At 40.2% G+C, this 16761-nt stretch overlaps 1 long non-coding RNA gene across 2 annotated transcripts in view; it reads left to right on the top strand.

Moving 5' to 3' along the window:
* The window catches only part of LOC133065904 (uncharacterized), a 53104-nt gene that overhangs the window by 34296 nt on the left and 2047 nt on the right, over window positions 1-16761 (top strand). Inside the window, exons 1-2 of one of the 2 annotated variants that reach the window (XR_009695026.1) lie at window positions 10347-10443; window positions 15413-15514. This is a non-coding gene — a long non-coding RNA (uncharacterized LOC133065904). Of the gene's footprint in view, window positions 1-10346; window positions 10444-15412; window positions 15515-16761 lie in introns of those variants that run through there. The other variant, XR_009695027.1, reaches the window with a different exon arrangement.

Raw genomic sequence — 16761 nt, 5'->3', positions numbered from 1 at the left:
AGTGGGGTGCCGTTTCCTCCTCCAGGGGATCTTCCCAACCCAGGGATTGAACCCGTATCACTTGCAGCTCCTGCATCAGCAGGTGGATTCTTTACCACTGCACCACCTGGGAAGCTTCTTCAGCAATGCCACTACCTAATAGTCCAGATGACCAGAGTGTCATGACTTTCCCTCTTTTTGAAAGTGAAGTTTGAGTTACTCCTGTTTAGAAACCTTGCTCATAGAACATTAATGGTAGCAAGAGATTGACTTTTGTGGGACACAATTTAAATCATCAAGTCCCCATTTGACATTTCAATGATATTCTTGCTTTTAAAGCCTTGGGTGGATCTGTATCTTCATATGGCCAAGGAATTACAAAGTCGTCTTGTGTCCCTTCTGTGGACAAAGGACATGGCAGAAACAAAGCTGATGGAAACAGTCACGTCGTTTGCTCAAACGGTATCTGCAGCCTCTTCAGTCTGCCTCATCCTTAATGTCATCAGCTTGGAGGGGCAGCTGCCACGTTAGAAGAGGCTGGACATTCCTTGAAACAGGTGTCTTCTTTTCCAGGACTCAAGCAAGAGCTGAAGATGCTTTCATTAATGTCAGAAAGCACATCCTTAAAAAACAAACAAACAAAAAAAAAACATTAGAATCTCTGAACGGGGACACTCGGTCTCAGTTCTCTAACCTGTTTTTGATTTGGGTTCACCATCAGAAATTGTGACAATATTTAGAAAATCTCGACTTGAGGGATCCAGAGAGGAATAACTAGGAGATTAAAATAAAACCCTATGGTCAGAAGGAATAAGTTATTTGTATAATGGAAAACTGACCACTTTATGCCACTTCTTCAAACGCTTAGTAAATATTCATTTCAGTTAGAATACAATCTAATCTTTTTGACTCCATTTCAGAGCCCTCCACGCTACGACATTTCTATGCCTTCTATGCCTCAGTGCATCACTCTTCTTTTTGAGACTGCTCCATTATTCTCTCTCACCTCCCATCCCCGCTCCCTACACACCCTGACCTCAGCACACATCGTGCTCTCTGCCTGAAACACTCTCCCTGCCCCTTGATTGACCCTACTGACTCCTACTTGGCTTCAGCTTAGATGTCATTCCCACTGGGAGGTGTTCACCATCTCCTCCAAACTGGGTGAAGCGTTACTCTGTTCTATCACCCTACATTTCTCTAATCAAAGCATTTATCACCCTCTATTAGAATGTGCCTCCCCCGTAAATCAACTATATTCTAATAAAAATAATAAAAAAGAAAGGGAACTGATGGAATCAAGAGCAAAGAGGAATTGTAGTTACTTAGTGATTGTGTGGTCTATATAATGAGTCTGAAGTGATAGGCTGAAATATAATGGTGAGGAGTGCAAGGAATTGAATACCAATGTTTGGAAAGACTTTAAGTACCTATTAAAGTTGTAGGTATTTAAGATGACGGGTAGTTAATTTTTGTTGTATGGGCGCTACAATTTATAAAGCTAAAATAAACCTGGAGAAATCACCAAGCAAAAATACAAGTGCCTCCTATCGAACTCTAAGCACCAAGTCGAATGCTAGGATTTGTAGTTATTCTGTTCAGCATCACATCTTCAATTCTCTAAAAGTACCTGGAGTGTCACTGGAACTTATATTTGTAGAAATGAAAGACCAGTTGAATGAACAAATAAATGGAGAAATGGATAAATGATTGGGTGAATTAATACAATCAAAGGAACTGGATAGTTTCCCTGAGGTGAATACCAAAAAAGAACTCATAATTATTTTAAGTATGGGAAAGAGGATTTTATAAAGGAATCAGTAGGTTTGTTTTGTTCCAGGCCGAAGAGTTAATGCCTGAAGCTAGGAGATGTTTGGAGTGAAGTTTCTGTCCAGAGAATTTTACTGAAAATAAAGTAGCCTAACAATGGAGCAGATCACCTGAAAGGTAGATATGCCCACAGGAGAAAAGATGCTGTAGGGGATGTATGGGATGCTGTGTGGGGATAACCAGGGACTGAGGACAGGAATACAGAAAAAACCCTAGAGGAGATAGTTTATTTAATCATCATTCATTCATTCGGTGAGCACTTACTGAGCACCTGGGTTCTGGGTGCTGAGGTAGAATTGGAGATTTATGGTTGTATGAGATCCAGTCACAGGGACCCTGATGCCAAAGTACATATATTCTAGAGAAAAAGGAAAAACACACAGCCAAGAGTGTATACAGCTGCTTTGATTAAGGTATGTGCAGGATAATGTAGAGGTTAGAAAGAGGGGAACTTAACCCACCTGGTGGGGGCAAAGGAAGGGAGGAAGATATCAGGGGACCTTCCTACAAGAGGAACCAACTGAATTAATCCCTCAAATGTAACAAAGTAGGAGCCTGAGTCAGTTAACAGTTCAGTCACTTAGTCGTGTCCCACTCTTTGCGACCCCATAGAGTGCAGCACGACAGGCTTCCTTGTCCATCACCAACTTCTGAAGTTTACTCAAACCCATGTCCATTGAGTCAGTGATGCCATTCAACCAGCTCATCTTCTGTCATCCCCTTCTCCTCCCACCTTCAATCTTTCCCAGCATCAGGGTCTTTTCAAATGAGTCAGTTCCTCGAATTAGGTGGCCAAAGTATTGGCCTTTCAGCCATATCATCAGTTCTTCCAATGAATATTCAGGACTGATTTCCTTTAGGATGGACTGGTTGGATCTCCTTGCAGTCCAAAGGACTCTCAAGAGTCTTCTCAACACCACAGTTCAAAAGCATCAATTCTTCAGCCCTCAGCTTTGTTTATAGTCCAACTCTCACATTCACACGACTACTGGAAAAACCATAGCCTTGACTAGACGGACCTTTGTGGACAAAGTAATGTCTCTGCTTCTTAATATGCTGTGTAGGTTGGTCATAATTTTCCTTTCAAGGAGTAAGTGTCTTAATTTCACAGCTGCAGTCACCATCTGCAGTGATTTTGAAGACCAAAAAAGTAAAATCTGCCACTCTTTCCCCATCTATTTGCCATGAAGTGATGGAATCAGATGCCATGATCTTAGTTTTCTGAATGTTGAGTTTTAAGCCAACTTGTTCACTCTCCTCTTTCAATTTCATCAAGAGGTTCTTTAGTTCTTCTTCACTTTTTTTCAGATTGGTGGTGTCATTTGCATATCTGAGGTTATTGATATTTCTCCCAGCAATCTTGATCCCAGCTTGTGCTTCATCCAGCCCAGGGTTTCTCATGATGTACTCTGCATGTAAGTTAAATAAGCAGGGTGACAATATACAGCCTTGATATACTCCTTTTCCTATTTGGAACCAGTTTGTTGTTCCATGTCCAGTTCTAACTGTTGCTTCTTGACCTGCATACAGATTTCTCAGGAAGCAGGCCAGGTGGTCTGGTATTCCCATCTCTTGAAGAATTTTCCACAGTTTATTGTGATCCACGCAGTCAAAGGCTTTGACATAGTCAATAAAGCAGAAATAGATGTTTTTCTGGAACTCTCTTGCTTTTTCGATGATCCAGTGGATGTTGGCAATTTGATCTCTGGTTCCTCAGCCTTTTCTAAAACCAGCTTGAATGTCTGGAAGTTCATGGTTCACGTATTGTTGAAGCCTGGCTTGGAGAATTTTGAGCATTATTTTACTAGCGTGTGAGATGAGTGCAGTTGTGCGGTAGTTTGAGCATTCTATGGCATTGCCTTTCTTAGGGATTGGAATGAAAACTGACCTTTTCCAGTCCTGTGGTCACTGCTGAGTTTTCAAAATTTGCTGGGATATTGAGTGTGGTGTTTTCACAGCATCATCTTTTAATTCCATCACCTCCACTAGGTTTGTTTGTAGTGATGTTTCCTAAAGCTCACTTGGCTTCACATTCCAGGATGTTTGGCTCTAGGTGGGTGATCACATCATCGTGATTATCTAGGTCATGAAGATCTTTTTTGTACAGTTCTTCTGTGTATTGTTGCCAACTCTTCTTAACAGCTTCTGCTTCTGTTAGGTCCATACCATTTCTGTCCTTTATTGAGCCCATCTTTGCATGAAATATTTCCTTGTTATTTCTAATTTTCTTGAAGAGATCTCTATTCTTTCTCATTCTGTTGTTTTCCTCTGTTTCTTTGCACTGATCACTGAGGAAGGCTTTCTAATCTCTCCTTGCTATTCTTTGGAACTCTGCATTCAAATGGGTATATCTTTCCTTTTCTCCATTGCTTTTCACTTCTCTTCTTTTCACAGCTATTTGTAAGGCCTCCTCAGAAAACCATTTTGCTTTTCTGCATTTTTTTTTCCCCTTGGGGATGGTCTTGATCCCTGTCTCCTGTACAATGTCATGAACCTCCATCCATAGCTCATCAGGCACTCTGTCTATCAGATCTAGTCCCTTTAATCTATTTGTAATTTCCACTGTATAATTGTAAGGGACTTGATTTAGGTCATACCTGAATGATCTAGTGGTTTTCCCTACTTTCTTCAATTTAAGTCTGAATTTGGCAATAAGCAGTTCATGATCTGAGTCACAGTCAGCTCCCAGTCTTGTTTTTGCTGATTGTATAGAGCTTCTCCATCTTTGGCTGCAAAGAATATAATCAGTCTGATTTAAGTGTTGACCATCTGGTGATATCCATGTGTAGAGTCTTCTCTTGTGTTGTTGGAAGAGAGTGTTTGCTATGACCAGTGCGTTCTCTTGGCAAAATTCTATGAGCCTTTGCCCTGCTTCCTTCTGTATTCCAAGGCCAAATTTGCCTATTACTCCAGACATTTCTCGACTCCTACTTTTGCATTCCAGTCCCCTATAATGAAAAGGACATCTTTTTTGGGTGTTAGTTCTAAAAGGTCTTGTAGTTATGTCTTCATAGAACCGTTCAACTTCAGCTTCTTCAACATTATTGGTCAGGGCATAGACTTGGATTATCGTGATATTGAAAGGTTTGCCTTGGAAACGAACAGAGATCATTCTGTGGTTGAGATTGCATCCAAGTACTGCATTTCAGACTCTTTTGTTGACCATGAAGGCTACTCCATTTCTTCTAAGGGATCCTTGCCCATAGTAGTAGATATAATGTTCATCTGAGTTAAATTCACCCATTCTAGTCCATTTTAGTTCACTAATTCCTAAAATGTCAACATTCACTCTTGCCATCTCCTGTTTGACCACTTCCAATTTGCCTTGATTCATGGACCTACCATTCTAGCTTTCCATGCAATATTGCTCCTTATAGCGTCAGACCTGCTTCCATCACCAGTCATATCCACAAATGGGTGTTGTTTTTTCTTTGGCTCCATCTCTTCATTCTTTCTGGAGTTATTTCTCCACTGATCTCTAGTAGCATATTGAATCTGAGTAAGACGTGCCAGTGGAGACAGTGGGAGTCATGGTGAGAAGAAGGAGGTAAATATGGGAGAAAAAGAGGAAGGGCTTTCAGACAGAGATGAATGCTTATAAAAACAGTTCAGTTTTACTGTAGTGAAAAGGTCAAGGCTAGAAAGAAGTAGCTTCAAAGTTCACTTAAACTTTCAGTTCTCTGAAAAGCAGGTGGAAGTCAAAGATGGAAGCTCGAAGTATAAAGAGCTGGTTCTCACAGGTCTGGATCTTGAGGGTTCAGTGGACAAATGCATTAGGGCAAAGCCTTTGGGCAGAACTGCTCCACGGGGGCCACCACAACCTTTTTAGGATTCCTGCCCCATGCTCTCACTCTGCGGCCGTGTGTCTGAGGACAGGATATCCTAGTGCTATTTGTGAAAATAAATCCTTTTGGACAAAGGCCACAGCAGACCAATGCTGCCATTCATACCCTACAGCAACCCAGTAGCAGGGCGAATGCCTAGAGATCAGTGTTGTCATTTGATGTCAGCTGTTCAGTGAGAGGTTGGGGAGTAATGACAAACAGACTTTTGAAAAAATTAAGTAATTGTATTTTTGGCTGTTCTGTGTCTTTGTTGCTACATTCAGGTTACTCTTTAGTTGAGGTGCTCAAGCTTCTCATTGTGGTGGCTTCTCTTGTTGCAGAACACAGGCTGTAAGCGTGGGCTCAGTAGATGGGGCTCGTGGGCTTAATTGCCTCATGGCATGTTGGAATCTTTCTGGACCAGGGATGAATCAGTGTCCACTGGACCACCAGGGAAGTCCAATGAAGAACAGTGTTCATGGTGAGACTGATAAGATGAAAACTTAATGATTTGTCAGAGCAGTGACTCTTTCACAGTGTGGTTCAAGTCAGAGCTAACCCTGAACTAAAATAAGTGATAGGCACCGTTCCAAGTGCTCTGAACACACCAGCCACTTAAAAGTAGATACCACTCCCCCCGTTTTATACATTAGGAAGCTAGTGCCCAGAGAACACACATGGCACAGAGCAGACCCGCTTTTCAGACTCAGGCCATCTCGGTTCAGAGTTCAGCTTCCTGATTGCTACTGTATTCTGTTTTTCAAAGGGCGGGGAGAAATGAAATCTCATGAAAATTTCACAACAGATTGGGAAAGAAAAGAAGAATCCGTCTCAAGAACCTTGGGGGACAAGCCTTATCTTATGCCATTTCCACCCTTGCTTCCTCTGCTGTCACCCTGGCAGCCTTCTCATAGATTCTGGAATGTGCCAGGCTCTTCCTTGCTTCTGAGCCACGATTCTTGTTGTTACTTCTACCTGGAGTAGTTTTCCTAGTCAATGCATGGATCCTTCTCATCATTTAAATATGGGTAATGTGTCACCTTCTGAGAAAAAACTTCCCTGATGACTCTGATAGGATTGCCCCCTTAAACTCACCCCCATCATATCACCATTTTTATTCCTTTTGCTAGTATACTTCATAATATATGTTTTCTTTTGAATATGACAGTTTGTTATGAACTAAATGCTTGTATCCATCCTCTGAAATTCATATGGTGAAACTTTAGCCCCCAGTGTGATGAAATTTGGATGTGAGGCTTTAAGAAGGTTTAGACAAGATCATGAGAGTGGGGACACTATGGTGGGATTAGTTCACTTATTGACCAAACCAGTCAATCCTAAAGGAAATCTACCCTGAATATTCATTGGGAGGACTGATGCTGAGGCTCCAGTACTTAGACCACCTGATGTGAAGAGCCAACTCATTGGAGAAGACTCTAATGCTGGGAAAGATTGAAGGCAGGAGGAGAAGGGGATGACAGAGGATGAGATGGTTGGATGGCATCACCAACTCAGTGGACATGAGTTTGAATAAACTCCAGGAGATACTGAAGGACAGGGAAGCCTGGTGTGCTGCAGTCCACGGGGTCACAAAGAGTTGGCCACAACTTAGTGACTGAACAACAACATAAGAAGAAAAGAGAATGCCAGAGCACTTTATATCGTGTAAGAACATAGAGAGAAGCTAGCTATCTGAAAGCCAGGAAGAGAATCCTTTCTGGGAACTGAAGCTGCCAACACCTTCATCTTGGACTTCCCAGCTTCCAGTGAGAAACAACTGTCTCTTGTTTAAGTCACCCAGTATTTGATATTTTTTTTTTATGGCAGCCCAAGCTTATTGATACACAATTTATCTGTACCTTGTTTGCTTCCTCCTTTGTAATATAAACTCCCCAAGGCAGAGACCACATAATTCTTTAAAGGAAGACTTCACAATTATAATTTACCACGATTTCCCCATCACCTAGGAAGGAAGAATGACCAGCTCCTGGGGAGTTTGTCTTAGGGGTTTCTCCTAAAATATCTAGTTGTCTAGTTATATCCTTCACTTCTCAAACAGCAAAAATTTTAATAATGTTTACATTTTAAAGTATCTGTTAATACGAGAGGGATAGATTAGATAATTGCTATGGCACTTTCAACATCCCTTCCACAGCTTTCCAATCGACCATCCATTCTCAGACCTTTCCAACGTCAACACATCTTACTTTTACTTCATGTCAGCCATTCTCACAACAGCCTACTCTTGCCCTGGTTACCATCCATTATTTCCTTAGAGTTCTCAAGCACTAGTATCATAGTTATTTACTTCAACTTCCAACTCTTACAGGTCTCTCAAGTCCTCACTCATTGAACCCTTATCTTTTGTTCTCTGAGAAATTTCAGGTACTTTCCAGTCCACTCTGAAAATCAGGTCTCTTCAAATCTCAAATTTGAATCCAAACTTTCAATCCAAATTTGGCTCCATGATTAATCAGCTAAATCAAAGTTAACTAACTATGGAACAAATCTGGTCTGCATCTGTCCTTGCAAATAAAGTTTTATTGGCACACAGACCTACTCATCTCTATACATATATTTTATGGCTGCCTTCATGCAGTAATGGCAAAATTGAGTAGTTGCAGGTGAGGCTGTGTGACTCAAGAAGCCTAACATATTTACTATCTGTCCTTTATATAAAAAAAATTCCAATCTCTGGTCTCAATTATAATCTTCAATGTGAACAGTGAAAGACGATTACTTGGTGTCAAAGAGAAAATTTAGTTATTGCTGTCCAAAAGAAGAAAAGCAAGTTGAGTTATTTATGTTTATATTCAATTAGACACACTCTCAGTTCATCTTCCCCAGAGAAGACACCTGCTGGGAAGAGGAGAAGGTCCGCAGTCTGAAGAGGTTTCCAGACCAGCCTAATTCAGTCAGTCACTACCAGCTCCTTATTACACTGTCTAGTTTGTCTGTCCCTGGTGTGACTTGATTTAAATAAAATATTATCTAGCACTACCTTAAGTAAACTTCAAAATGGACAGATATCTTTCAAACACTCTTGCAAAAAGTGATTAACGATTATACTAATCATGTAAAGAACTTGCAAATAATAAGAACTTGGAAGGGCACAAGTGATTCATCAGCCTTATTATGAGGTATATAAAACAATAGTGATGTAATCATATATGACAAGAAGTCTGTGAAAAAAGTTCTAAATTATCAGGAAGGCTATTTGATACGCAAACCTATATCTACTAGCATTAATGTTGGAATTGGCCCTACTTGTTATTGGTGCCTTGAGCAAGGACAATAGGAAGATACTATTATTAATAAGATATTTACATTTCAGTATCCACAATATTCATGTGACATAGTAAAATCTACTTTGAAGGCAAATTCTGAGCAATGAGTACCTTTCCCACTTAGAGAGTGAGAGAGTGAAAGTCGCTCAGTCAAGTCCAACTCTTTGTGACCTAGAATTCTCCAGGCCAGAATACTGGAGTGGGTAGCCTTTCCCTTCTCCAGGGATCTTCCCAACCCAGGGATTGAACCCAGGTTTCCCGCATTGCAGGTGGATTCTTCACCAGCTGAGCCACAAGGGCTCCAAAAATCACTGCAGATGGTGATTGCAGCTATGAAATTAAAAGACGCTTACTCCTTGGAAGGAAAGTTATGACCAACCTAGACAGCATATTAAAAAGCAGAGACATTACTTTGCCAACAAAGGTCCTTCTAGTCAAGGCTATGGTTTTTCCAGTGGTCATGCATGGATATGAGAGCTGGACTATAAAGAAAGCTGAGTGCCAAAGAATTTGATGCTTTTGAACTGCGGTGTTGGAGAAGACTCTTGAGAGTCCCTTGGACCACCAGGAGATCCAACCAGTCCATCCTAAAGGAGATCAGTCGGGGATGTTCACTGGAAGGACTGATGCTGAAGCTGAAACTCCAATACTTTGGCCACCTCATGCGAAGAGTTGACTCATTGGAAAAGACCCTGATGCTGGGAGGGATTGGGGGCAGGAGGAGAAGGGGGTGACAGAGGATGAGATGGCTGGATGGCATCACCGACTCAATGGACATAAGTTTGAGCAAACTCCGGGAGTTGGTGATGGATAGGGAGGCCTGGCGTTCTGCGATTCATGGGGTCGCAAAGAGTTGGACACGACTGAGTGACTGAACTGAACTGAAATATGAAAACAAAATACTATATTTGAGGGTGATGTTAAATAATTCAACGTTTAATCCTTTATTTAACTTTTCAATATTTGATCCTTTACTACATTTTACTACAGTTTGTGATATTTAGTGGTGTTTTTAACAATGTAAGATAGAAGTTTCATATCATCAGTTAAACATTTTTTTCTTCTTGTCACAAAAAAAAGGAGTTAAAATAATAGGTGGAAAGTAATATTATGATAAACTAAAATTCATTTATTTTTCAACAAATACTTTTAGGAAATAATTCGGTGGGGGTTTTATTCTGTATGCATTGTGTGAAATTACAGATGTTTCTGAATGTCTCAACTAAAGATATTTTTTCTAAGTTCTATTTCAGAAGTGAAACAAAGAAAGTGCTTTTCAGAAGGCCATTAAAATAATGAATCAGACTGAAAGATCTATTCTCTACAGAAAACTATTAATACTTCTATAATAACAACAACAATTACAATGATACTAATAATGTTTTCTTGCATAGACTGTGCTAAGTTCAATCACCATTGGAGCAGCTGAAATGGAAACAACAAATTACAAAGCAAAAGGATTCTGGAGGATATATCTGTAATTTCTCTAAAAATTGCTCCCTGCATCACTCATATTCAAATGAGTAAGTCCGTTTTTTTATGCCAAAAGGAGCCAGAAGCATTCAAATGATATATTTGTCCTTATAATGGGAGTGATGATCATCAGGTAATGACAGTGGTGATTTAGGACCCTTAACATACAGGATATCCTAAATACGGTTTGCAAAAACCATAAGAAACTGATAGTGCATTTTGATTATTTCAAGATTTCCAATCGAGTCCCAAAAAAATGCAATTAAATCTAGAAGATTTATTTGCAAAAAGGTTTAATACTATTGCAGCGTACCTAATATGATTCTTAAATTAATCTTTGAAAGATCCAACATTCTAAAGTCTGATTTCTTGCTGCGATCCTGAATATTTTGTGTCATTTGCCTTATCACAAAGCTTTTAAAACTTAAGTTTTTGTTTCTCTCTGTCTCTGTCTCTTCCTCTCTCCTTCCTCTTTACTGTGGACAATTTCAAGCAATCAAAGAAAATATGTAAAAGAGTTCAGTAAGTCCTCACATACCAGCCTACCAGGCTCCTCCGTCCATGGGATTTTCCAGGCAAGAGTACTGGAGTGGGGTGCCATTGCCTTCTCATGTTCACATAAAACCACCCATCAATTCACAACCCCTCTTGCTTCATTTGTACCCACATATATTCCCTCGTATTGGGGAAGGAAATGGCAACCCACTCCAGTGTTCTTGCCTGGAGAATCCCAGGGACGGAGGAGCCTGGTGGGCTGCCATCTATGGGGTCGCACAGAGTCGGATATGACTGAAGTGACTTAGCAGCAGCAGCAGCAGCAGCAGCAGCATATTCCCTCATCCTAAGATCGATCTGGGCTTTCCCTGTGGCTCAGTGGTAAAGAATCCACCTGCAATGCAGGAGGCAGAGAAGACACAGTAGATGTGGGTCTGATCGTTGGTCAGGAAGATCCCCTGGAGGAGGAAATGGAAACCTACACCAGTATTCTTTCCTGGAAAAATCCCACAGACAGAGGAGCCTGGCAGACTCCCAGCTGAGTGACTGAGCATGAAAACAATGAGCAAAACACAGGTCTATTTGGGGTATATCTCATACATACTGACATTGCAGTCAGAGACATTTCAGTGTATATACTAAAAGATAGAGGCTTCCTTTAAAAATATAACCATAATGTCATTATCACAAGAAGAAAATTAATAATAATTGTATATAGATCTCTTGATCAAGTATGTATATTGTTAATACCATAAGGTTATGCTCCACCAAAATTTGCATTTATATTACTACCAAAAAATCACCAATACTCTTTTTATCTTTAATGCTAGACTCTTATTGAATTTGTAACAGCAGTCATGATAATGTAAAATATCTCACTTTGAGCAGAATGCACTTCCAAACACTCTACTTTTGATTCTATAAATTGCACAAAAGGATCAAAAAATTATTTCAATTATTTTAACTGATTTTCTACCTAAAGGCTCTGATGACACTAACATAAAGCTGACTTCACTTCCTGGTTTACTAAGTTTTTCCTACACTCATGAAACCAAAACACATATATTAATAGCAATTATTTCAGGTTTTGTAAGTGCACAAGAAAATGTGGAATTGACAATAAGTGAAATTAAACAGAAAATGGAACCATTTGATCCAAATGAAAAGTCATGTTTTTTATAATAATACATAAACACAACTCACTCAAGCAGGGGATTTCTGAAATAATGTCTATCTTTTGAAGTAGATGCTGACATTTGTTCTGCAGATCTGAACAGTTTGGATTTCAAATAGCCTATGATATAACAACTGCTGCCCTAAGATGGGACCACGGCTGACTGGAAGAACAGAATGGATGGCTACCAAACCCATCATGACTTAATTCAATGCACATTAACAACAACTTTACACTTCACAAAAGGAAAACTATGGGACAAATATAAACCAGAGAGGGCACTAGAACAATAGGCATGAATGGGACTATTTCACGCAAACTAGAATGTATGGTCATTTACTCTTCCAATTTCCATGGATAGAAATACAGAGAGTTCAAACCAACTTGTTTGGCTCTTGGAGAAAAGAAGCTAAAAGTGAAAGCCATTGTTTAAAAGGAATGTTAAAATTTCTTTAATTGATTTCATTGAAAAAAATGGTCAATTTTGACTAAATGTTAGGTATTAAGGGAAAACAATTTGAATACATTACTTTTTACTATGGTGAGAATGACTAATAGATAACATTCTTCCCAGAGTCAGCTTCTTTCTAACTCTATAATTCAATAATTTTTTCCTCATTGGTGTGTTGTCATAATTTCAGGATTAGTTATAAAAATAGTTCTTACTGAGTTCTTGAAACCATCTCACTTAAGACTTTTATCTGGGGCTTTCCTGTTGGCTTAGATGGTAAAGAATCTGCCTGCAATGCTGGAGACAGGGGGTCAATCCCTGGGTCAGGAATATCCCCTGGAGAAGGAAATGGCTACCCATTCCAGTATTCTTTCCCGGAGAATTCCATGAAGAGAGGAGCCCTGTGGGCTATAGTCCATGCGGTTGCAAAAAGTTGGACATGACTGAGCAACTAACACACTAGGCTAATATCTATGTTTTCCAAAATAAAATAACTGCACTAAACCCCCCAGATATTTGCATCTTCTACTCTGCTAGTAGCAGTTAAAAGAAAATTGTTTTCACCTGCTCTGCTCTTCTCCTTGTCACCCCTGAGCTCATTAGACATGGTTCTTAAGGCACCGCCTTAGCTGGTCATTTGAGTTCTTCCTGCAGGGGTTGAGCTTTGTCTGGGCTGTCCAAGTATCATGTGGCTGAGGAGGGCTGATCTCTTTGGAGAGAGGGGAGGAAGAAGGGACAGAAGGGAAGAGAAGGAGAAGTAGAGAAATGGGGAGGGGAAAAGAAAGGACTGGGTACCCAGTTTCTTCTCCCATATTCATTCAATCACATAAATCACCTCTTATGGGAGTGAAAAAGTGCAGGTTCAGCTGGAAGCCAGGAATAAAACTTTAGCAAAACTCCCTGTGTGTGAAGATGAGGGGGATACCCAGGTGCCACTAGAGGTAAAGAGCCCACCTGTCAATGCAGGAGACATAAGAGACTATGGTTTGATTCCTGGGTCAGGAAGATCCTTTGGAGAAGGGCATGGAAATCCATGCCAGTATTCTTGCCTGGAGAATCCCATGGACAGAGGAGCCTGGATGGTTACAGTTTATAGGGTCACAAAGAGTTGGACACAACTGAAGCAATTTAGCACACACACACACACGAACACACACAGGGACCCATCTCACAATGAGACACTACAGGTTGTCAGTCTGGAACATTTACCTCTGGTTTCTCTGATTCAGCCCAAAGTGCTTCAGCTCCTCCTACCTCTCTCCAGGAGCCTCTCCTTAAATGCTCCCATACCTTGGACTATAGGGAGTGCATCAAGGTTAGATTAGAGTACACAAGTGTTTATTCTCTGAAATTAAACTATGAGGCTGAAGTCTCCTTTCCCTCCACCAGGGTTCCCTCCCCACCTCAGCAATCAGAGGTATCGTTATAGGTTCAGATGATTTCTGAGATGATAATAATAATCAGATGATAATCATATGCTAATTCTGCTGCAAAAACAGACCAGATGTTTCTACTGCATTAACTGTCTCTTGATACTCTGTTTAGTTCTGTGTTCCCATCATTGTTGAAAATATCCATTGCAAAACTGTCCCCATGGACCATTCTGTCATTATCAAGCAGTATCTAAAGAAAACAGATTAATCAGAAATCTGTAGTTAAAGGCTTCTTTGGGTAGTCCCCAGTGATAGGACACTAGAGAAGGGGAAAAACTGTCAGAGAAATAGTAAGATTCCATTTCTTTGGAGGGAGAAATTATCATTCTCAACTCAATAACTTGTAATTTAATAATTTGGCAATATACAGGATCAATTCAGGTGCTTTGACAGTAATAGTATCCATGATTTGGGATTTAAAGAGATACAAAGGAAGGAATATGTGGTATGTATTTCAGATTATTTGATTTAGTAAAAAGTAACACAAGTTTTGGGAAAGAATAGATGTTGGTGTAGCACCTGAGTCAAAGATTGTAAACCCTGGGCAAGTCTGTTTAATCATCTCTAGAATACATTTCTCTGTGCATGAGTGCTAAGTCGTTTTGGAGTCTGAGTGACGGCATGGGCTGTAGCATGCCAGGCTCCTCTGTCCATGGAATTTTCCAGGCAAGAATACTGGAGTGGGTAGCCATTCCCTTCTCCAGGGGATCGTCCAGACTTGGGAATCATTTATTAACAGCTCACGCCTTCTGAACCATGTGCTTTATCATATACATGTGCATGTAGGACACACACACACACATAGGATATAAAAGCCCTGAACACAGTGGGTCCTAAAATAATTTTAGTTTCCCTTCTCTTTATGAAGGGAATTTGAATTGAATACTTACAGTTGGCTAAGAGGATTTAAGAGCATCTTAAATGCTCTCAACACACACACACACACACACACACACACACAGACACACACACAGATGAAGACTATGGGAGGTGATGGAAATGGAAATGTTAATTTGTGACAATCATTTTACAATGTATAAATATAACAAAACCTCACATTGTACTCCTTAAATATACATAGCCTTTGTCAATTATGCCTCAATAAAGCTAGAAAAATCAAATTATAATTTCAAACCAAAAATAAGAAAAAATTTAATTTTGAGCTTCTAGCTTCTAAAATTCTGAGACAGTAAATTACTTTTGTTTAAACCACCAAATTTGTGGCACTTGGTACAACACTCATAGTCAATTAATACAGAGTAATAAAGTGAATTACCATGCTGGGTTTGAATAACTTGAACCAGAACCAGAAGACTTAGTTTTAATAAGATCCAGTGTACTTTTTCTGGTAACTTGGATGCCTTCTGTCTAACAATTCATTAATTCTCCTCTGTTTTCCCCCTTCTGATCCATTTATTTTTTTTTAATTCTACTGAAGTTGATTTATCATGTTGTGTTACTTTCAGGTATACGACAAAGTGAATCAGTTATACATCCATCCACTTTTAAAGCGAGGAGGAGCTTCCTGATTTGGAATGTTCTGCATAAGGCAAATACCACAGGACAAAGTAAGAGTTCACTGTATGTCTGTCGGTTGCTCACATCTGCATCAAGGATACTCCTTAGTGTGTTCTAACATGAGATGTGACATTATTGTGTAGGAATAACAAAATCACAGTCCTGGAGAGTTTGCACGTGTGCAAGCTCAGTCATGTCTGACTCTTTGCCACCCTCTGAGCTGTAGCCTGTCAGGCTCCTCTGTCCATGGGATTCTCCAGGCAAGAATACTGGAGTGGGTTGCCATGCCCTCCTCCAGAGGATCTTCCCAACCCAGGGATCAAACCCAGGTCTCCCACATTGCAGACAGATTTCTTTATCATCTGAGCCACCGGGGAAGCCCAAGAATACTGGAGTGGGTAGACTCTCCCTTCTCCAGGGGATCTTCCCTACCCAGGAATCAAACTGGGGTGTCCTGAATTGCAGGCAGATTCTCTACCAGCTGAGCTACCTGGGAAGCCTTTAGAGAAATTAGATGCCCACAAAAACATTATTCTTAAAGCCAGCCTCTTCAATCATTTCCATCTCTTAAGTTGTTCAGGTGTCACTCAAGCTGAGATTTCTCAGGATGTGTACCATCCCCCCCACCCCCTCCACCCTGCAATGACTCTAGTTCACCCAAGGAAGTATAGATAAGGTGAAGGAGCCAGCATCTCTCATCTCCTCCTCATTGTCTGAGGATTCAGGCCCGAAATGCTTTATAAACCACAATTCTATACAAGTACAACACAGTTTTCACAAATGCACATTCAGACATTGAAAATTATATAATATGGACAGACTTAGAAATGATTAATGGCTGGCTAATGAGATCGTATAAAAGTATGCGGTCCATAAATAGAGTCTTATAAAAAGTGAACTGTTAGTCGGAAGATATTGCATTTTGCCAAAATGCCATTCCTCTAAGGGCATCGTGTCCTATTAACAGCTCAGCAGCATCCATCGTGTGGACACCACTGTCAAAGGTGTGATTAGAATGACTCTAAATTCTGATAAGCTACCCCAGTCCTTTCACGGGGCTTATTTTAAGCTGTCTTGATTCTTTGTCTCATTCTGGATTTTCAAAGCGTGTCTTAGAAAAGCAGTCTTTCTGCATGGTCCAGGACCTAAAATCATTCTGTGGTCTTGAAAATTTTTCCAATATTCAGCACACCTACTCCTGTTCTAGAAAGGAGTCTATATTGTCCATGTGGGACATATTATTGACTTCTAGGATTTATTACTCACATTTCCAAAGAGGGTTAGGCTTGGTTACTAG

The sequence above is a fragment of the Dama dama genome, chromosome 12 (genome assembly GCF_033118175.1).
Source record: "Dama dama isolate Ldn47 chromosome 12, ASM3311817v1, whole genome shotgun sequence".
Taxonomy (NCBI): domain Eukaryota; kingdom Metazoa; phylum Chordata; class Mammalia; order Artiodactyla; family Cervidae; genus Dama; species Dama dama.
The sequence above is the reverse complement of the archived record's forward strand: the minus strand, read 5'-3'. Positions and strand labels throughout refer to the sequence as shown.